Below are 21,563 nucleotides of genomic sequence, written 5' to 3' on the forward strand. Positions count from 1 at the left end.
TGTCCAAGACCAAAGCCCCGAAAAGCTTCCCTATCATGTCCAGCAATGCTATAGGGCGGTAGTTCGATGGATTGTCTTTTGAGCCCTTGGCAGCACGATCGCTTTCTTCCAGGAAGGTGCAATCTTTGAAAGCTTGACACAGTTCGTAAATTCCTCTTTGATAAAAGCAGCCCAGGATTCCACGTTTTTCTTAAGATCGAAATGTGTGATGCCATCAGGGCCCGCCGCTCTAGAACCATTGAGTTTTTTGATTTTCCATTTGATCGTTTCCAGATCTGTCGGGATCCACCAGGTATTCCCAGATCCGGATACTTGGGAGTTAATCGATGTCACTGATGCGCCGTACAGATCTTTGAAGTGAGCTTCCCATCTTTGGTCACCAATGGAATTTTGCAGTGCTTGACTCAACACATTTACATCCCCCTTTATTAGGGACAAAAAAAGTCCCAGGCATTCTTTCCACAGATAGTGCGGAGCATGGTCTCGGCATCATCTTGGATACATGCCAATTTTGAGGTCTTCAGCCAGGATTTATAGCTGTTAACTGCAGAAATAGCATTTTCTTTTTTTTGTACAGAGTTGGAATTTGCAGCTGCCCGTTTTAATTTCCTCACCCATCTTCTTCGTTCTACCAGTTCTTCATTAAATGTGTGTTCAGGAGGTTTTAATTGCCCCACTTTCTTTCCTTTCCAAATGCTGAAGGTCTGACCCCAGTTGATTCCGTGCTTGTTTCCTCCACATACATCCGAGTGAGTTGGATGATTGCTGATTCTGGTAGCCTTAACCTTGTGCCACTTTGGTTGACTTCCAGGTTCGGAGTTGTGTAGCTAGGTTCGACTTTAGGTGAAGACCAAGTGAAGATCAGAATGTTGTGATCACTATATTTAGTCCTGGTCACCACAAATGATTCCTTTATTGACAATAAGCTACATGAGACTTGAATATAATCGATGGTGGCGGTTTGATTTTCTCTCTGCCATGTGGGGATAAGTTCTTCTTGGAGCCGGCTCGCTGGCGGAGATTGTGTATTTCTCTTGATTTTATTAGGTTATTCCATCATCGCGCTCTCCCCAATGGCAGATGTAGTCCTTGAGTTAGGTCAGTGTTCAAGTCTCCCGCTAAAATGATATAGCTGGATTCCCTTGATGTCAAGTAATCATCGATTATGGTCTCCATTTGAGTAATGAAATAGTCATTCGAAATCCACTTCGGGTTCTAGTCTGTGTTCACCAACAGGATCTCGCCCTGGGAGTTGTTCCCCGTGTAATTTGTGGTCGGAGCCCATGCAATAGTTATTGCCAGAACAAACTCTGTGGATCTGAGTACCCTTACCAGGTTAAGGCCACTTCCGGATCTAATGGCGATGATGAGGCCTGATCTAGGTCTTTCCTTTTTCTCTTTGCGTGCCGGAGAATGTACCAGTTCGTAGCCATCTAAGGTAGGTTTTTCCATCAGTCACATTTCTTGTAGGCACAAAATGTCGAAACTTGAGAGTTCAACATCGGATTTGGCAGTCAGGTGCTTAAAGCCCCTAGTATTCCATGAGCTGAGCTTTAGGCCACAGAAAGAAGTGCCTGTCTAGAATTGACACCCTCCGAAATTTCTGTACTTGATCCTTGTAGTGGCTACATTCTTCTTTGTTGGGGCATATCCATTGCTAGCTTGTCGCCTTTCTGGTCGTGGAATCTATTTCACTTTCGTGCTTCTATTTCTTTCATTTGGGACCTGGGTTCGTTCCGCTGAGGTTCCATTAATTGAAAGATTCAGCGAGTAGATGCAGTCCTAGGCCTTTCTTCCCTAGCCTTTCTGGGAGAAACTTGCTGTGTACTGCTTTTATGTTGAAATATGAACTCCTGCTTGTCAATATTCACTGGAGCTCCCTCGTCTTTACGGTGGTACAGTCAAATATTTGACTTTTCACAAAGTACATTTCACAATTTAAAATACAATTCATACAGCATAAAATTTCATTGCTCTAAATTTCAGCTTTCAGCCTACTAATCCCAAAGGGATTAGTATCTTTTTTTTTCTGTTAGGAATGTGGGTTACGGGTTACCCCAAATTGTCATCTCAAAAATTGCAAATTGCGCCCTTTTTTGCCTTCTCATTCTACTTGTTTGGTATTCAAAATAATTTGGTTTTAACAAATGTTCGACTAGGAGTGCCCCAGGGTTACCTTCTCTTGCAGGCCAACTCACTGGCATCTCTGAGTTGCTCCCTGCTGCCTTCTGCGTATCGGTAGTCCGGTTGACAGCTCTTCCATACCCGCCACTGCCTGAACAGCCCTTCTCCTGAGGCCCACCAGCTCCTTTGAGTCTCCTCATCCTTCAGCACCTCTGGGCAACTTGCATCGGGTCGGGAGCATGTCTCCCGCACAGCTGGGCTTCTCTCCCTGCTGCTCACCACAACTCTGCTTCCTACTGCACGTACTCTGCAAAGCCACGCGCCTTCTCTGCCCACATCAGATTCTGCTGGTGCCCGCACTCCCGCTGCAGTACCAACCGCTTTGTTGTCTTTCCTGACTGCTTCTGCTACTCCTTTCCACAGCTGTGAACCATTTACCGGTTTAAATGTCCTGCTCAGGTGCCTTGCCTTCAAACAACTAGACCACATATTCCCCTCAGTCGCATTTTTGATCCTCATTGACTCTTGGACCCTCTATTATGGATCTTGAAGTCCATAAAGGGTTTGAGTCTTTTATGTCTATTCATTTCTGTTTGATTGTTGAATTGGATGTTATCAGAGTTAGCAGATGTGATATGTATAGCAGTTACATTACTTTGCTCTACTTTACAATAGACCATCAATGTTCTAGGGAGAATAGTGTAATCATGAATACCAGGGGTCACCACTTCCTCCTGATATGAGTCCTCCCCAAGCAATCCACCCTCATAATACTGTCTCCAGGGTCAGGATCAGGCAGTGGTTGCCTTCCCCTGACCAGATGAGAGGAGGCCCATACTGGGTTTTCTGTGATGATTTCACTAGATTCATCACATACCCTTCTCTAATGTCACTGGTTTTCATAGTCTCTATTGAAAATTGAGTAAACAAGGAAACCTACAGTGCCCTGTTCTTTTCCTTTCCAATGTTAGAGAGAAAAACAATAGGGCTGTAAATCTAAATACCAGCACATGACTCTGGCATTAGTGTCCTTTCTAAGGCTTAGTCATTTAAGGGGGGCATGATCTGTAACAATTCGGAACGTCCTACCTGTTAAATAGTATTTTTAATAGATCACGGCCCGCTTGATAGCTAAGGCTTCAAGCTCAAGAGTTACATAGTTCTTCTGTTGAGGAAATAGCTTTCTACTGATACAGAGGTACAATGTTCTATACCCTCATGACATTTTGAGAGAACTGCCCCTGCACCAGTATGGTCCTAAGGGCGGGCGGATAGCTCAGGGGCAACGCGTTTGTCTTGGAAGCAGGACAATGCATAGCAACACAGGTTTGGAACCCGGTCTTGCGCTTAGAAACTGGTCTCCGGTATGTGATGCCTCAGTCTGCAGAATAAATTCCTTGTTGAAATCTGCCATCTTCAAGACGGGTTCACTACATAAGGTTTGTTTCAATTTATCAAAACACACTTGATCCTTGGGGCGCCATTTAAGTTTCTGTGGTTCTGGAATTCTAAGTTTGTCAGAAGGGAAGTGATGCATGCAAAGTTAGGAATGAATCATCTATAAAACAAAAAGGTGCTTAGTTCTTTCTTGGCCTTAAGGGCTTGGGTTTTTCAATGGCTTCAACGGCTCTTACTTTTTCAGTTTGGGGCTAGACTGATCCATTCCCTAGAAAGAAGCCTAAATATTTCACTGCAGATCTGGCTAAATGACATTTGTTTGGATTTGCAGTGAGTCCAATTTTCATTAGAGCTTGAGTAACCAGGTATAAATGGGACATATGTTCTTCCCACAATTTACTATGGATGATATCATCAATATAAGCCCCACAAAAAAGAAACGTATAGTTGAAGAACTTGATCTATTAACTGTCATGAATTGGCGATACCGACCCTTCTGGTCAGCCTGGTCCCTTAGTCAATGACCGTTTCATTCCGATCCTTCCCAACATGGTCGATGCCTAGAAACTGTGCGGTCTAGTCTTTCCGATTCACTCTCATGCTTCCTTGAAAGCCGACACGCCTCTGCGCTTTGGTGCGTCTCAATGCTCCGCTTGCCTGTACCCCTTGTCCCGGCAAGTTGTGTAACTAACTCTCCTGGCCCTGTTTACCTTCGTGTTTAACTAAGTGCCTGCATCTATTATCCTTCCTGGTTTCCCTTTCCGAACTCCTCCGCGATCTCCGCCTTCGGACCTTCGCTTACCGCTATTCCTTCTTTGCCCATGACCCTTCCCGGATCCTTCCCGGAACCTTGAACGTTTCCCGAGTTTCAGAGCTTCCTCAGGTCGGAGCCTGGAACTCGTGTGCTCTTCGCCGCCCAGCAGACTGGATCCAGCGGAATCAAGACCTTACCTTTATAAGGCTCGCTCCTCCAGGAAAAAGAAGTCTGTGAACTCCAAGAAAAGGACCACAAGTAACAAACAGGTGAGTCACGAATCTGAAGACTTGGATTCTGACATCAACCTTTAAAAGGTGGCCTGGGCCCATGTAATCCAAAGGGTAAAACCTTGAATTGAAATAGACCTGTATGAGTAGAAAAGGTGGTTTTTGGTTCATCGGCTGAGTTGACTGGAACTTGCCAATATCCTTTAGTCAGATCAATTGTGTAAAGGTATACTGCTTCCCCCAACCTGTCAATAAGATCATCTATCATAGGCATGGGATTAATATAGAATTGTGATATTTCACTAACCTTTCTGAAGTCAATACAAAATCTCCACGATTGGTACAATGGTAGCAGTCCAAGGAATTTGTGAGGGTTCGATAATATCAGTGTTTAACAAGGCCTCTAACCCTTCTTGAATAATCCTCTTCCTGCTCTCAGGAATTCGATATGGATTTTAATGTACAACCTTCCGTGGAGGGGTACGAATATAATGATACGCCCCCTTAACTCTCCCTGGTGCAGTTTTAAATACAACATGGAATTGTTGAAGAAGGTCCATTAAATCTTGTTTTGGTTTTGTGCCAAATCTGGAGAAATTAAATTGTTAGTGTCATTTTCATCATTCAATAGACTGGTTCACATAACTGAAGTGTTTTGCACAGGATTTTCTCTCCACTTTTTAAGAAGGTTAATATGATAGATCTGTGTTTTTATATTTCTGTCTGGTTGTGAGATTGGATAGTTGGAAGGTCCCGCTTACTCTATGACCTCATAATGTCCATGCCGCCGGGAGAGCATTTTGTTTTTGGAGGAAGGAAGTAGAACCAATCCCTTGTGGCCCACAGAAAAAAATCTTCTCACTGCTTTCTTATAATGCCATATGTTCTTTCAATCGCTGAGCGGTTTGAGATAAGGGCAGTGTAGCTTTCTCTCTCTTTTTCCCATGTTCCTGTGACATATCCAGTACATCTCTTGTTTCTCTCCCATACAAGAGCTTAAATGGGGATCCTCCAGTAGACGACTGAGATGTTTTCCTAATGGCAAGTAGGGCCCATGGTATCATAATGTCCCAATTCTTCCCATCTGCTTCTACTCATTTTTTAAGATGTGTTTCAAAGTTGTTATTGATTCTTTCAACCCAACCATCAGTTTGGGGATGGTAAGTGGCGGTACGTAAAGGTTTAAACTGAAGGATCTCCTTAACCTCTGCCATACGTTTACTCATACATGTGAATCCTTGCTCTGTCAAAATCTCTTCTGGAAACCCAATTCTAGAGAAGAAGGGAAGTAAGTGTTTTAAGATCTGCTGTGAAGTATTATTCCATAAAGGAAAAGCAGGGTAACAAGTTGCATAACCTAAGATCACCAGTATATATCAATTCCCTAGTTTTGAGGTTTCTAAAGGGCCAACTATATACATACTGAATCTAGAAAATAGTACATCGATAATTGGCAAGGTTTGCAAGGGAATTGGAGGAGGAATTTGAGTACAGGTTTTCTGGCATAAGCACAAATACTGATACAATTCTTTATCTAAGCATAGATTCCTGGCCAGTAAAATCAGTTCACAATTTGCAGCTTAGTTTTTGCGGTTCCTAGATGTCCCCTGTTAAATGAGAGTAAGCAATCTCTAGAAGAATATTCCTATGGCTTTTAGGTACCATGATCTGTGACCTAGGAATACCCTCTGGTGCAGCAGCTCCCCTATATAACAGACCAGACTTCAGAAAATAAAATGGCCCACTCTTTTTCCTTCCTTCCTCTTTCCAGCAATACCTGAAGAAATGGCTCTGCTAGCAAGGAATCATTGCTTTGGGCAAAAGCTAAATCTGGAATAATGTCAGCTTCTTCTTCAACAATGGGGATAGATTTTATTACTGGATCAGGAGGAGGCTTTACATCTGCTTCTCCAAAACCCAGAGTTCTTCTCTCAGTTTTTTTGCTGTTCTCAATTTATTTATGTATTTATTTATTTTATTTATTTATTTATTTTGAAACACATTGTGTATAGGCGCTATATAAATAAACTATCATATCATATCATATCATTTCATTTGTATAGTGTGCATGCAACCCGGAGTCATTGAGGCCTCCTGGTTGCATTTATTGGGGTTCTGGAAACAGAGCCTTCTCCAATATCCCTTGGGCTATTCTTTCTCCTGCTTTAATTTGGTAGGGTTGTTCCCTGTTATTCTGCATCATTACTTTAATATCCCCCCTTTAATCTGGGCCAATCACTCCAGCCAATACGTCTTAACCATAGCTCCAGGCCAGATCTGATTTAGAGGCTAATCTGATGTAAGTGCCGGGTGGAGGGGTACAAGAACCAAGAACCAAGTCTGTGGATATCAATGCTCTGTCTCCTGGTTGAAGTAATTCACCTATACTACTATATATATCAAATCCTATAGATCAGTAGGAATGGTAGGATCGAGGCTCTTTGACTACGTTTTTCAAATTTAAGTGTTCCCCAATTTGTATCAGCTGAGTCTGATCCCAATCCTGACACCATATGTGATGGGTCAGAAATGTGAGACGGACACAAAGTTGTAGTTTTCTGAAAGTTTGCCATTTATTAAAATAGAGAGGTGTGAGATAAACACCTATCCTTTGCTATCCTAACGAGAATGTTCCTACCTATCAAACTAAAACTAAAGAAAGATTACCTAGTATCCAAAAGTATCTGAACCTCACACGGATACATATAATCAAAGTGTACAAGGTACATTTGTCTGTCTTCGGATCAACAACACAGTGCAAAAGCTCAAACTCCCTTCCCCTGGATCAATTCAGGAATACCCTTGGAAATGTTCTGATTCAGCAAAGTTCTGTTCAGTTTAACACAAAATGTCTTTTCCATCAAATGTGTCCTTCACTTTGTAAAGCAAATGTCTTTTCTGGAAAATGCTTGTTCAAAACCCAAAGCAATTGTTTTCCTACACACAGTATTCTTCCTGGTAAAGCAAATGAGCCTTTCACAAAATAATCATTCAACACCAAAGCAACTGTTTTTCTCCACACAATATCCTTCTCGGGATGTAAAGCAAATATTAGAATATCACAACTATTCTTCCAATGTAATATATTTTTGTCAGGATAGCACAGAAACTTTTCTAATGCAACAGTTTTTCAAGATGATAAAGTTATCAATGTATTTCCACAACCCCTTTTTACCACAACCACATGTCTTCAAAGTAACTGTTTCATTCCTGGTTTACTCGCCTGCCAGGAAGAAAAAACTCCTACTACAACAGTTGGTCTCTTCTGTTAGTGGCAATGTTTGTTCCCAGGCACTTCACACCAGTATCCCATGTGTTGAGGTTTGAACAATGGTTGCCTATCTTTCGAGCCTCTTGACTGTTGGCAATAGGGGTTATAGATTTCTCCAAACTGGTAAGTCAGGAAAGGAGAATTGCACCTTTGTTGCCCTTTTATCTCTTAGTTATAGTCTCTGCGCTGTTGGAAATGTGGGTTACAAGTTTTGTCAAGTTGACATCTCATAAACGGAGAGTTGCACCCTTTTTGCCCTCTTACTTCGTCGGTATAGCCTTTTGGCTGTTGGCAATGTGGGTTACAGGTTTCCCGAAGATGTCATCTCAAAAATTAAGAATTGTGCTCTTTTTACCTTCTTCTTCTACTTGTTCGTTATTCAAAATAGTTTGGCGTTAACGAATGTTCGGCTCGGAGCAGCCCGGAGTTACCATCTCTTGCAGTCCCACTCACCAGCTTAGTTCAGCATCTCCACGTTGCTCCCTGCTGCTGCGATGGACCTTCTGTGGATCTGTTGTCCATTTGACAACTCTTCCGTACCTGCCACTGCCTGCAGAGCCCTTCTCCTAACCTCACAGGCTCCTTTGAGTCTACGCATCATCCAGCAACTCGCGTTGGGTCGGGAGCACGTCTCCCGCACAGCTGGGCTTCTCTCCCTGCTGCTCAACATGACACTGCTTCCTGCTGCACGTACTTTGCAAAGCTGCATGCCTTCTCTTCCTGCATCGGCTTTTTTTTTTTAAAGATTTCTTTATTGAATGTTTTGTAAATCACATCAACTTCACATAGATTCAACAAAATTTTACAATAAGCATTTATATCCACAATTCCTGAACATCCTCAATACATATTTCATAAATATAACCCTCCTATGCGAAACATAAAAACTATCACCACCAAATGTACTCACTACTGCACACAAAACAAAACAACAGACAACATGAACGACGAAAGAAAAGAAGAAGAAAAGAAGAAGAAAGAAAAGAAGAAGAAAGAAAAGAAGAAGAACTACTCTCACTATTATCATACCTGTCCTTCCCAATCTCTCTACCAAATCAACCATAAAGGTCTTCAAACTGCATCGGCTTCTGATGGTGTCCGCACTTCTGCTGCATTCTCAACTGCTTCAGTGTCTTTCCTGACTGCTTTTGCTACTCCTTTCCTCAGCTGTGAACCATTTTCAGGTTTAAATGTCCTGCTCAGGTGCCTTGCCTTCAAACAACTAGACCACATATTCCCTTCAGTAGCACTTTTGATCCTCATTGACTCTTGGTCCCTCTTCCTCGTCCCAGTACCACAACCATTATGGATCTTGAAATCCATAATGGGTTTGAGTCTTTTATGTCAATTCATTTCTGTTTGATCATTGAACTGGATGTTATCAGAGTTAGGACACCCAGATCCTCATACCCCTTTCGGGCAACTTCGACTCAGATACGGCCTTGGTAAACAAAATATATCTCATCATTCAGGCATGGATGGCCACACACAGCTTATGCCTGAACGATGAGAAAACCGAAATCCTGCTCCTTGGCTCCAACGCTAATCTAAAAAAACTCAGCCCTAGCTATAAAGCATTCAACATCGATGGCAATAACATTGCAGCTGCCAAAACAGTGAAAACCTCAGGCTTTCACCTAGTGTTACGCTCACCTGACTCCCACGGAGGCGCTGGCCTGGTTCGCGCTGCTGTGACCTCTTCTAAGGTGATGCGCAGGGTTCGGAAGACGGACTGGACCGGGCCCCCAAATCTGGCTTGTCTGGCTCGCAGAAGTATCCTTCTGTAGGCGAAAATAGGGGATTAGCTGTCTACGGGGTAATGCAATCGGCCTCCCACTTTCCCCTCTCACCCTCCTTGAAACCCTTCTGTGATTTTTCGTAGCGTCTCACCTTAGGGTCTGGAAGGACGAGCTCTCCATCCTGGTTCTGATGCAGGGGCGCGTTGGTATCCAGTTACTTCACTGGATTTTCGGATTGGTGAGAACCAAACTTGCTTGGCTTCCAGGTAAGGTTTTTTTGATAAGAGGTTCCCCTTTTGTCCATGCATTAATGTACTAATGCTAGTGTCTTTTTCCCCATAGGGGCCGGGGTACGGAATGCCGGGGAACAGGCACCGACTCGAGATGAGAGGTAAAATCCTTGTAGAAATCAGGTAAGTCTTTAATGAGCGTTTTTTGGTAATGTCTTTTCATTCGCTCATTAACGCTGATGTCTTTTTTTCCGCTTAGGGGCCGGGGTCCGGAAATGCCAGGATGCGGCGCGGACCCGAAATGAAGAGGGAATGAATCAACAGGTAAGTCTTAAATGGAGATGTAGCTTTCCTTATTCTCTTCTCTCTCTCACCTTTTGTTCTGGTCTTTTTCTCCCTAGGCGCTGGGGCGTGACTGCGAATCCGGATGATCGCTGCTGAACATGGAGGTGCCCTGTAAAGGTGAGTGGAATGCGGCGCTGCAGCGATCGACGCAATGAGCTTTTAAATTAAAGTCTTCCTTTTCAGGATTGTCGGTGAGATGTCTCCGGGATGCGGATTTAGCAGGTAAGGACTTTTCCTTCTTCTGTTCTCTTCTTCTCTTCCTTTGCAGGTGATCCAGGATGCTGGCAGGCGTGGCAGAAGTCAGGATGCAGGAGCAGACACGGTGAGTGTCCAGCTGCTAGATGCAGAACAACGCGAAGCACGTGTGGCTGTTCGGGTGGGGTTTAAATAGCCTTGGAAGAAGTTCCAGGTATGTATCCTTCCTCCAATCAGGTATGTAACCTTCCCCGACCATACCCGGATGGTAAATTAGTCCCACAGATAAAGTAGTTCCTTTCAGGCCACAAGGAGGCAGGGATCCTGCAGCATGGTCTGCATCAGGTAAGTGTACCCAAGCATTCCCATAATGAGCCTGGCGCCTATGGCGCCAGGACTGATGTCTTTCATGAGCCTGGCGCCATAGGCGCCAGGACACTGTCCAAAGGGCCCCTATATGGGGTTGCTGGGTCCTTCCTTGGGGACTGGATGTTCACTTTCGGTGACGCCGGGCTTGAACCGGCTCCCCGGGAGCGGGCATCATGACACCTAGACTCAGCCTTGTCACTAAATAAACAAGTAAACTCACTAGCATCCTCCACCGCATACACGTGCAAGCTAATCAGAGCACATAGAGCATTCCTCTCCCAAGCTAGCTGCATCATCATCGCTAATACACTCCAGACTTGATTATTGTAACGCCATTTACCTAGGATCCAACAAACACATAATCAACAGACTCCAAACTCTGCAAAATAATGCTCTCAGAACAGCCCTCAACCTACCCTCTAAGGAACACATCTCTAACAAATGAAGAGAACACAAATGGTTCAAAATCTACGACCGCATCTCGCTCAAAACAGCATCACTTACTTTCAAATGTTTAAACAACGCAGCCCCCTCCTATCTTGCTGCCAGAATAGTAAAAAAAGACCTCCACCCGCCTCACCAGAACGATTAACTCCTACTGCCTTCAGGTACCCAAATTCAGACAAAAGAAAACGGGCGGCAGTAGTTTCCCTGTCATGGCAGCCCAACACTGGAACGCCCTCCCACTCAACACCAGAGCAGATCAATCCTACCACAGCTTCAGGCGAAACATTCTCACCTGGTTACATTCCAATGATCCCTGCGCACCTTCATACTAACAGACCACAGCCAACTTGAATGTATATATGTATATCCCTTAAACTGACCGCCCGAAATGTAATTAACTGTGTGTATATATGTAAATATGTGCCTATCTTGTAACTAAGTCATACTTGCCAACCCTACAGATTTAGGCAGTAGGCTACTGCTTTTTAAGCAGTCCTACCGCCTACAGATTTCAGTGACAGATCCTAATGCTTTTTACAGTGGCAGGTCATTTATGTGACTCTAAGGCAGGCTTCAGGACAAAGCATGCATCACATTACTTAGTATGTCTGTACAGTGGACTGGTAGGTGATTACTTTGATTGGACTCTGACCAATCCACTGAACTGACCGCTACTTGACTCTGTCCAGCACTCTTGCCGGGTCAACTCTTAGGTGAACCACCAGTGAAAGCAAGTGGCAGAGTGTAACACCATCACACAGCATCTGCTGAAAATTTGGTGTTAAGTTACCATTCACAATTATACATTTTTAACATTTCCAACATCGTTCCATGTTGTGCTGTTTGCATGTTTTGTATTTCCCTGTGATGATATTGTTATGGGAATTATTATTTTTGAAACTTGAAAAATCCTACATGTTTTTGGTCACAGAATGTTGGCAAGTATTCTAAGTTTTTATGTAACCTTATCTTCCTGCCCTCTGTTGCGCCCTGTTACCTCTGGGTTTTGCGCCGCATAGTAAATAAATAAATAAACAAACTACCCCGGCCATCACAACCAGTGCTGATCCTGGACACTGCCTGGGCGTGTGGTCTGAGACACGTACGAGACGTCAGCAATGTATTTAATGCAGACAGGGAAAGTATGTGTATCTACTACGCATGCGCAGAGAGCAGGGGTAGAAACCTTCATATCTACTGCACATGCGCATACAGCGAGACACTAATCTCCAAGAGATGCTGTGAGCCAGCAACCTTATAGCGAGGGCGGGGCCCCAGCTCAGGCAGCGCGTGGACTCCCTTATCTTCCATGTCCTGAGATATAGATCAAAGGATTAGCCCGGAGATTGCGCCCATGGTGAGACATTGCACGTTCTATGCTTTGCTGCGCTGTGATTCAGCACGTTGCCATTTATATTTGTGCCTCAAGGTCTCAGGAACATAAAGAGGTGGGTGCAGGAGTCCAGGTGCCCAGGAGCAGGAGCGGGAAGAGGAGGCTGCAGGAAAACTACGCATGCGCAGAGAGCAGGGGTAGAAACCTTCATATCTACTGCACATGCGCATACAGCGAGACACTAATCTCCAAGAGATGCTGTGAGCCAGCAACCTTATAGCGAGGGCGGGGCCCCAGCTCAGGCAGCGCGTGGACTCCCTTATCTTCCATGTCCTGAGATATAGATCAAAGGATTAGCCCGGAGATTGCGCCCATGGTGAGACATTGCACGTTCTATGCTTTGCTGCGCTGTGATTCAGCACGTTGCCATTTATATTTGTGCCTCAAGGTCTCAGGAACATAAAGAGGTGGGTGCAGGAGTCCAGGTGCCCAGGAGCAGGAGCGGGAAGAGGAGGCTGCAGGAGCCCAGGAGCAGGGGTGGAAAGATGTGGCTGCAGGAGGTGAGGAGTCCAGGAGCAGGGGTGGAAAGAGGTGGCTGCAGGAGGCGAGGAGCCCAGGAGCAGGGGTGGGAAGAGGCGGATGCAGGAGTCAAGGATCCCAGGAGCAGGGGTGGTAAGAGGTGGATGCAAGAGTCGAGGAGCCCAGGAGCAGGGGTGGTAAGAGGTGGATGCAGGAGTCAAGGAGCCCAGGGGCAGTGGTGGGAAGAGGGGGATCCAGGAGTCGAGGAGCCCAGGAGCAGGCATGGAAAGAGGTGGATGCAGGAGCAGGGGTGGAAAGATGTGGCTGCAGGAGGTGAGGAGTCCAGGAGCAGGGGTGGAAAGAGGTGGATGCAGGAGTCGAGGAGCCCAGGAGCAGGGGTGGAAAGAGGTGGATGCAGGAGTCGAGGAGCCCAGGAGCAGGAGTGGAAAGCGGTGGATGCAGGAGCCCAGGAGCAGGGGTGGGAAGAGGTGGCTGCAGGAGGCGAGGAGCCCAGGAGCAGGGGTGGGAAGAGGTGGATGCAGGAGTCGAGGAGCCCAGGAGCAGGGGTGGAAAGAGGTAGATGCAGGAGCCCAGGAGCAGGGGTGGAAAGAGGTGGCTGCAGGAGTCGAGGAGCCTAAGATGCAGGGGTGGGAAGAGGTGGGTGCAGGAGTCGAGGAGCCCAGGAGCAGGGGTGGAAAGAGGGGGATGCAGGAGCCCAGGAGCAGGGGTGGAAAGAGGTGGATGCAGGAGTTGAGGAGCCCAGGAGCAGGGGTGGAAAGAGGTGGCTGCAGGAGTCCAGGAGCCCAGGAGCAGGGGTGGAAAGAGGTGGATGCAGGAGCCCAAGAGCAGGGGTGGAAAGAGGTGGCAGCAGGAGTCGAGGAGCCCAGGAGGAGGGGTGGAAAGAGGTGGCTGCAGGAGTCCAGGAGCCCAGGAGCAGGGGTGGAAAGAGGTGGATGCAGGAGCCCAAGAGCAGGGGTGGAAAGAGGTGGATGCAGGAGTCGAGGAGCCCAGGAGCAGGGGTGGGAAGAGGAGGGTGCAGAGGCCCAGGAGCAGGGGTGGGAAGAGGTGGATGCAGAGGCCCAGGAGCAGGGGTGGGAAGAGGTGGATGCAGGAGCCCAGGAGCAGGGGTGGAAAGAGGTGGCTGCAGGAGTCCAGGAGCAGGGGTGGAAAGATGTGGATCCAGGAGCAGGTGTGTAAAGAGGGGGATGCAGGAGTCGAGGAGCCCAGGAGCGGGGGTGGGAAGAGGTGGATGCAGGAGCCCAGGAGCAGGGGTGTAAAGAGGTGGATGCAGGAGGCGAGGAGCCCAGGAGCAGGGGTGGAAAGAGGTGGATGCAGGAGTCGAGGAGCCCAGGAGCAGGGGTGGAAAGAGGGGGATGCAGGAGCCCAGGAGCAGGGGTGGAAAGAGGTGGATGCAGGAGTTGAGGAGCCCAGGAGCAGGGGTGGAAAGAGGTGGCTGCAGGAGTCCAGGAGCCCAGGAGCAGAGGTGGAAAGAGGTGGCAGCAGGAGTCGAGGAGCCCAGGAGGAGGGGTGGAAAGAGGTGGCTGCAGGAGTCCAGGAGCCCAGGAGCAGGGGTGGAAAGAGGTGGATGCAGGAGCCCAAGAGCAGGGGTGGAAAGAGGTGGCAGCAGGAGTCGAGGAGCCCAGGAGGAGGGGTGGAAAGAGGTGGCTGCAGGAGTCCAGGAGCCCAGGAGCAGGGGTGGAAAGAGGTGGATGCAGGAGCCCAAGAGCAGGGGTGGAAAGAGGTGGATGCAGGAGTCGAGGAGCCCAGGAGCAGGGGTGGGAAGAGGAGGGTGCAGAGGCCCAGGAGCAGGGGTGGGAAGAGGTGGATGCAGAGGCCCAGGAGCAGGGGTGGGAAGAGGTGGATGCAGGAGCCCAGGAGCAGGGGTGGAAAGAGGTGGCTGCAGGAGTCCAGGAGCAGGGGTGGAAAGATGTGGATCCAGGAGCAGGTGTGTAAAGAGGGGGATGCAGGAGTCGAGGAGCCCAGGAGCGGGGGTGGGAAGAGGTGGATGCAGGAGCCCAGGAGCAGGGGTGTAAAGAGGTGGATGCAGGAGGCGAGGAGCCCAGGAGCAGGGGTGGAAAGAGGTGGATGCAGGAGTCGAGGAGCCCAGGAGCAGAGGGGGATGCAGGAGCCCAGGAGCAGGGGTGGAAAGAGGTGGCTGGAGGAGTCCAGGAGCCCAGGAGCAGAGGTGGAAAGAGGTGGATGCAGGAGCCCAGGAGCAGGGGTGGGAAGAGGTGGATGCAGGAGGCGAGGAGCCCAGGAGCAGGGGTGGAAAGAGGTGGATACAGGAGTCGAGGAGCCCAGGAGCAGGGGAGGGAAGAGGTGGATGTAGGAGTCGAGGAGCCCAGGAGCAGGGGTGGAAAGAGGTGGGATGCAGGAGTCGAGGAGCCCAGGAGCAGGGGTGGGAAGAGGTGGATGCAGGAGTCGAGCAGCCCAGGAGCAGGGGTGGAAAGAGGTGGATGCAGGAGTCGAGGAGCCCAGGAGCAGGGGTGGGAAGAGGTGGGTGCAGGAGGCGAGGAGCCCAGGAGCAGGGGTGGAAACAGGCGGATGCAGGAGCCCTGGAGCAGGGGTGGGAAGATGTGGATCCAGGAGCAGGGGTGTAAAGAGGTGGGTGCAGGAGTCGAGGAGCAGGGGCTGTAAGAGGTGGCTGCAGGAGGTGAGGAGCCCAGGAGCAGGGGTGGGAAGAGGTGGATGCAGGAGCCCAGGAGCGGGGCTGTAAGAGGTGGCTGCAGGAGGTGAGGAGCCTAGGAGCAGGGGTGGAAAGAGGCGGATGTAGGAGTCGAGGAGCCCAGGAGCAGGGGTGGAAAGAGGCGGATGCAGGACTCGATGAGCCCAGGAGCAGGGGTGGAAAGAGGTGGATGCAGGAGGCAAGGAGCCCAGGAGCAGTGGTGGACTTTAAAGGGATTATCTGAAAAGTTGGGGGGTCAGGCCGAGATGCGCGATTGGCAGCAGGGGCATAAAATTGGGTGACCATATACTTAAAAAAACCTGACTGGCCACAAACATACATTGGACCAGTGGTGGAAATGGAGAACATGTGAAGGGGAACCCCACAAGGAACGGGGTGGGGGTGGAGTTTGGAGCAGGGGCGGAGTTCCGAGGAGGCGGAGTTTAGAGGGGTTAGAGTTTCCAGTTCAACTCTGATTAAAGGAAATGTTCGAAATAATAGGTGAACAATGGTGCCCTTTATTTCATGGCTTGAAAAGTACACAAACCATAGTAAAATACGCTCACCTTGTTTGTGTACTTTTGAAGGCATCTTTCTGAGCAGAGGTCTAGACCAGATTAGATTAAAGGCAAGCCCCCAGGTACTCGGAGAGTCTGCCTTGGCTCCTGCTGTGACATAGGTAGGGGGGCGTAGCCATAATAGTGCTCATGGTGTCTATGTGTTGTGTTAGTTTGTTTTAATATTTGTAATGCGCGCCAGACCCGAGGGTTGCAAGGGCAAGAGGCCACATAAATAACATGTAGATACATAGCATTATTTCACTGGGCACAAGTGAGGTGGGTGGAAGGGCTGTTGGGGATTGCAGTGGTGGGTGGAAGGGCTGTTGGGGATTGCAGAGGTGGGTGGATAGGGGTGTTGGGGATTAGGGAGGTGTAAGAGGAGGGCTTGTGGATGGATGCTCACCACAGTTCACAATAAAATATGGGTTCACTTTAAGAAATGCAGACAATGTTTATTTGTGTGAAGGTGATATATTATAAAGGGGCATATTTACAAAAGTGTGATGCAAGTGAAAAGTGATGTGATTGGAAACACTTTCTATTAGGTCCTGCGCACAAGACGTCCGTCCATGGCATCCGTACTCTCACTGTGAGGCTGCACTGCATCTGTAGAGAGTCCATCATTGCCTGCTGGGGAGGCATGCCCAGATCAGGGGACGGGGGTATCTCGCCTGGGGCACATCTTGTGCAGCATGGCACAGGCAACAAATACCTGTCAACCTTCTCTGGCCTGTGCACCAGGGCACCTCCGGTACGGTCCAGGCACCGGAAACGTGCTTTTCAGCAGGCCAAAGGTCCGCTCCATGCAGAGTCTGGTCCTGACATGTGCCTCGTTGTAGGTCGCCTCGTGTGGTGTATGTGGATTGTGCACAGGTGTCATCAGCCATGGGAGCTGTGGATAACCCGAGTCACAGTGCATTGAGGATGTGTGGCATGTTACATGTCTTGTTGATGGACACCCTCTCGATGCAGTTATCGTGCATTTGTACAAAATTCTTTCCAATAATTACATGAAGTGTGGTGTACTACGGGGTACATATGCATTGTCACTTTGAGATACCCTGTGCACACAGCTCACAACCATCAGGTGTGCCACACATGGCCTGTGATGGGATATCAAATGTGCATGCTGTCTGTGTTGACCCTGTTCTGTGCTGTCAAGCATGTGCTCTGCTGGGGGCGGGGGAGAGGGGTTGGTCGTTCTAATGAATGTTTGTGGTTTCACAATCTTTGCTGCAATGGATTCACAGGCATTGTTTGCAGTGTACATGCCACCACTGTACAGTGTTGTACTGTTGCATTGGCTCTGTAGGTATGCGTGCCCGCCCTATGCACTGGAGTCATTGCTTAGTGTATCAGTTAATTGTTGGGGTGGTATGCATTGCTGACATACTAATGCATAGTCCTGCTAGGCATACTCCTGTGGGATTGTGGATGTGTTGTGCGGTGTGAGAGGGCAGGTCCGGCATGTACAGGACCTTGACAGGGTTTGCATTCATCACTAGTGGTAATGTGCCCCCCCGCCCCTTCACATAGCAGTACATTTGTGCAGCGAGATTGTATTGTGTGATGGCACTTGTACTCACCAAGCATCCATGTCCATTATCCTCTGTGGCTCTCCTTGTATGCAGGTAGGATGCTATTAAGCGGGACCATGGCGACGTGTGTGGATCTGGGAAAGTGGGCACAGCAGTGTGTTCTAGTCAACTCTGCGTTGCAAGTGACCTGCACATTCTTGGAGTGAAAGTGCCCTTATTTCCGGTATGCCTCTTCGCATCGCTGGGGGGCAGCCAATGCCACATGGGTGCAGTCTAGCGCAGCAATTATATTTGGCATCTGTGCTGCTGCGTAGAAACAGTCCTTGTGGCATGAATCTGTGCCAGGATAGTGGGCAGGGAGATGTTCCGGGATGCATTGCACAGGAATGCCTTCAGCACCTGCATAAGCACAACAGAAAAAGTGGGCTGGGCCATGCCATGCAGCATGCCCACCGTGTGCTGTAAGGTGCCACTGGCTAGAAAATGTAGCACTAACACAGGCTTCAGCAGCGTGGGTAGGGCAGTCCTGATATTGATCCTGCTCTGGATTTCTCATAGAACATAGATAGAACCTCTGTTATCGTCTCCCTGTTCAGCCGGTAAAGGGTAATGAGCTGTGCATCAGTCACTGCCCAGGGAGAGGGCATGGCCCCGGGTAATGGGTGTTCTACCTGCATGGTGTCTTCTCCTCTCTGCGCCATGTGACATGTGCCGCTGTTCTGCTGCTGCACCTCAATGTGGAGCAGGAGGTGCTGCATGTCCCAGTGAGCGACAGCTAGTGGCTGCATGGTGCTGGGAAGTATGTTTGGATCAGGTGCAGGCCTTTTGTAGTCTTTCAAAGTGGATTGGGTGCACCTGTGACTTGATTTGCATTACCTGAATGCATTTACCTCCACCTTTTGGTGCAGGTAACTGCACTGTGTTTTTGGCAGAATTACCATCCGTTCCCACCAGTGTTTCAACTTGCGAGGCACCAGAAATACTGTTTAGTATCTTGGCAGTAATTCCACCAGTCAAATTGGCACCAAACCCTAATTCGGCTGTGTGGTAAAAATGATGGTAATTCTGTTACCGCCACTTTTATCATATACCTCCAACTCGTAATGAGCCCCATAGTCTGCCCTCGGCCTGTGCTATGAGAAGAGGTGAAGGAGGTTTCGGCTGCGCCTGTTTCCCCTCATGATTGGGATCACTGCTGGTTTAGGAGTAGTGTGGGGCTGAGTAGGGGGTCCAGCCAATACTTATCCCCGTCCTATTGCAGAGCAGTAGTCATTTTATCACAGTGACAGGTTGAAAGCCACCGTTTATGCAAGCATTCTCCATGCCCAACATTAGTGTACCATATTCACTAACGGAGGGCGGGGGGTAAAATTAATTGTTCTCCTTGCAGAATCATGGTACACCCCTTGCCTATCAAACATGACAGTACATCAGTTATTTACCTTTCTGTTGGGTTACAACCATGCCTCACCAGTGATGGTACTACGAGTTGTGTATATTGCGTAGGGGGGGGGTCTCGACTAGAAAGCAGAATGGAACGTGTTGACTTTGTGGGATCAGCTCCAGGTGAGATTATCTAGTTCCTCCTTTGCTTCCACACTTTGGCACAGTTGATGGCGTTCCTTGCCCCCAAATTCTGCAGTTCCCTGAAAGTGGGTTTTCTACTGCCTGCCTTGCTCATTGCCGGGAGACTATCTGCTTCCCGTTAAGATGTTCACTGTGTGAGTCCATCAGGAGAAAAACACCTTTGGTGGTAGCAACCCTGCAGATAAGGGTTCTACATGGCTCTTTTACTCCCTAAAAATAGGGAATAAAAATACCCTCAACCAAATATAGTAAACCAGCATTTAGGAGCTTGTCCCTCTGCTTTCCTCCACACATCTCTATGGCCCTCATTACGACCCTGGCGGATTTTTTCCGCCATCGACGGACTTTTCCGCCATGGCGTAAAGTCCGTTTACGCCATGGCGGATGGCGGACTTACCGCCCCATTCCGAGGTTGGCGGGGCGGTAAGTCCCCATTGACCCATTTACCCTTCCCCATTCCCATTTCGGCCCCATAGGGCTCAATGGGAGTGGGGAAGGCGTTAATTACGCCACCGTACATTACGGTGGCGTAATTAACACCAAGGTCCCATAGCGCCATGGATTTTTACGCCCGCAAAAAGCGGGCGTAGAAGTGACCATGGCGCTTTGGGAACTCGTAGTTGGCGGTAAGGGGTCGGCGCAGCTAACGCTGGCGTAAACCCCTTACCGCCAGGGTCCTAATGAGGGCCTATGGATGTGTTTAGAAAATTAGTGCACGTGGTACCACAAGAAGGAACTGTCATTATTACTGCTGATATGAAGAGGCGAACCTATAGCCTTTATTATGCGTGAATAACTAGATGCAAAGCAGCATTAATTGCAAAACATTTCTGTTTTCCAGTTGGTAAAATATATTTTTATTTGCTAATTAAATACTTTTTTTCCTCCCCATAAGATCATTTTACTCTCAAATTTAAAAAATGGTGAGTAAGCTACTCCCACTTTGGAGTCTTATCTAGAGCACTGGATGGTGTAGAGGTTTTTTCTGGCCTACGCGTAATTGTAGGCCTGCGAATCTCCTCCATATTGTTTTGAAGTCGTTCCAGTTTCTCTGTTGATTGGTTTAAATCATCTCTGTTTATTATTTTCTAAGATGAGTTCATTTGTCTACTTTCCACTCTTTTGTGTATTTATTTTGATTGTGTTGGTTCTTTTATGTTTTTACACGTCTAAGTTACTTTTCAGCTTTTCCTTTAGTTGCACAAAGTTACTTTCCTATGTCGTCCTCCTGCTGCTGTTTTTTCCTGGCTCTCTCTCCCACGGGAGTTTGCTTTCCTCAAGGATTCTCTTTGGAACTGTTTTCAGGACTCTGTGTTTCTCTTATGTTAATGGCAGATACCTTCACGCTGTGTCACTCGAAGTTTTAGTCTCTCCTTCTGATTTTAATGCTTCAAACGTGTCTTTAAAAGTGTAAAGGCTTCCAGAATTGCCGCAGTCCCAGTCCTGCTGAATGAAGGCATGGCATGATACAATCCTCATCTCCACCCTTTCTGCCAACATGGTGCATGCCACTTAACACTTTCTACCAGGCCCTGCGATGCCCAGTATAGAAAAGGATGCGGTTTTGCATTTTGTAGCAAGAGTTTCAAAGTCAGCAAACATCATCTCCGGTCATTTTGCATTGTGTTCTGTATAAGAGAGTTTGCTTTCTGCTACTTTGGTTTCGGTAGGGAACACAATGTCCAATCCTGTTGTTCCACAACTGCTGAGGTTCACTGCAGCGTCCTCTGTGCTACTGGTGGAATGAGGCATGTTTTCCTTTTTTCCAGCTGTGTGCAAAGCCTGAAACTGCAAGCTACTAGCCACACATCTCTGCAATGCAGCACTGTGATGTACTTAGTATAGACCTGGAAGGATCCAGTTTTTCTCTGCTCCCTTCTCACCTTTTGTACCCCACTGAGTCACCTATGCACAGGCAAATCTTCACGCTGGCACTCCTGACAGACAATATGGCAATCCCAGAATCTCCTTATTGTTAAAGATGAATATTTTCTAATAATGATCTGGTAAAGAATGTCCATACTTCAGGGCACACTTGAGAGCATCTGGTGGCCATCACACAGCCATGCCCTGTCTCTAATACCACTCGGCAATGTACGAGAATCGTCTGTCCCAGAAAATGCTCGGCTTTACCAATGGGTCTATCACCTCTCTTCTGATCAGCACTCTGACACATACACTCGCACGACCAGAACCCCAGTCTCATTATTATCTTTTTCCATTGCCTGTTCATAAACACCTTACTGCCTCCTCTCCTTG

General features: G+C 47.8%; 1 protein-coding gene across 1 annotated transcript in view; it reads left to right on the forward strand.

Annotated features, from left to right (window-relative positions):
• The first annotated feature begins 12,677 nt into the window (after positions 1-12,677).
• Positions 12,678-21,563, forward strand: part of LOC138489270 (zinc finger protein 268-like) — a 413,111-nt gene continuing 404,225 nt past the window's right edge. Inside the window, exon 1 of the mRNA XM_069616966.1 lies at positions 12,678-12,811. The gene's annotated coding sequence lies outside the window, so the exon portion shown is untranslated. The remainder of the gene's footprint in view (positions 12,812-21,563) is intronic.

The sequence above is a fragment of the Ambystoma mexicanum genome, chromosome 9 (genome assembly GCF_040938575.1).
Source record: "Ambystoma mexicanum isolate Mex_15411 chromosome 9, UKY_AmexF1_1, whole genome shotgun sequence".
Classification (NCBI taxonomy): domain Eukaryota; kingdom Metazoa; phylum Chordata; class Amphibia; order Caudata; family Ambystomatidae; genus Ambystoma; species Ambystoma mexicanum.